Consider the following 1,145-nt stretch of genomic DNA (forward strand, 5'->3'; position numbering starts at 1 on the left):
TGGTGAAAGCCCCCCTTCTTGCTCGGAGGGAAGAAGGCGAGGTGACAGAGCGAAACAAACTGACGCGTGAGCGCGCGCGCGCGATGCGACCGAACCGACGATCTAGTTTTGTTGTGGAGAGAAATGTGGGCCTAAGGTGAAGCCCTGGGAGTTGACTTTTTTTTGCGATATTCATCCGCATTGGTACTGGATCAAAAATTTGCAACATCAAAACTTTAAAGAAACATAAAAATTAGATCTGCTGCGAAAGGGACCATCCAGAAAGAACGTCCGTCAAGTCCAGCCGATGCAAGCGCTCATAGTGCCTGATAGGTAGGCAACATCTTGCCTGCAGTGCATGCGTGTACTGCAGGGTAGCCTACACGGAGTCTCGCAGGCGCTAAAGCTCCAGTACTATGCCGAATGAATCTGAGAAAAGCGGACGTATTTTCTGAACGATCCCAAAGTTGACGAGAATGACTCGGAATTGAAAAGGGGGTGCTCGTTGCGAGCTCTTTCGCGTATGTCGCGTTGTGCCGCTGCTGGACAGCACTCACTGGGCCCGCCACAAGGCTGATGTCGACGGATAAAAGCGACTTTACAATGTCGCTCTATCTCGCGGGGCTTGACGAGGGCAGGTCGGGTGGCGTGGCGGGGGCGGGCGGGGCCCGGCCGTTTTGGCACTTGCGCGTACGTACAAGTGGCGCGTACATGTGAACTCGCGCGCGCCCCCTTGCTGCCCGCTCGGCAGTGTGCTGCTGCTGCTGCTGCCTCCCCTAAGCCGCCGGGGCCGGCCGGCTCAAGTATTCCAGAGCTTTGTAAACGGATAACTCTCCGCCGGGGCGGAGAGCGGAGCAGCAGCAGCAGCAATATCACGCGAAATTTATGGGGTCGGTGGGGCTCGGAGCTCGGCCTGCCGGCCCGTGGCTCTATCCAGGGGCGGGGGTCGGGGCGGGGCGGCTGGTAGCCGTGGGCTCGCCCCGTTGTGCAATCTGGCCAATAAAACGTACTACACCCACCCGAGAGAGGGAGCGGCAGCGCGGCGCGGCCGACGGAGCGAGCGAGAAGGACCGGATTCAAAAGTTATTTGACGTCCTCCCTTTTATACTCTTTATTCCACGCGATACTTACGACTTGCAATTGTTTTCGTGCTGGCGGCAGCGCTG

The sequence above is a fragment of the Frankliniella occidentalis genome, unplaced genomic scaffold, assembly GCF_000697945.3.
Source record: "Frankliniella occidentalis isolate FOCC.00 unplaced genomic scaffold, Focc_3.1 Scaffold30, whole genome shotgun sequence".
NCBI classification, from domain to species: Eukaryota; Metazoa; Arthropoda; class Insecta; order Thysanoptera; family Thripidae; genus Frankliniella; species Frankliniella occidentalis.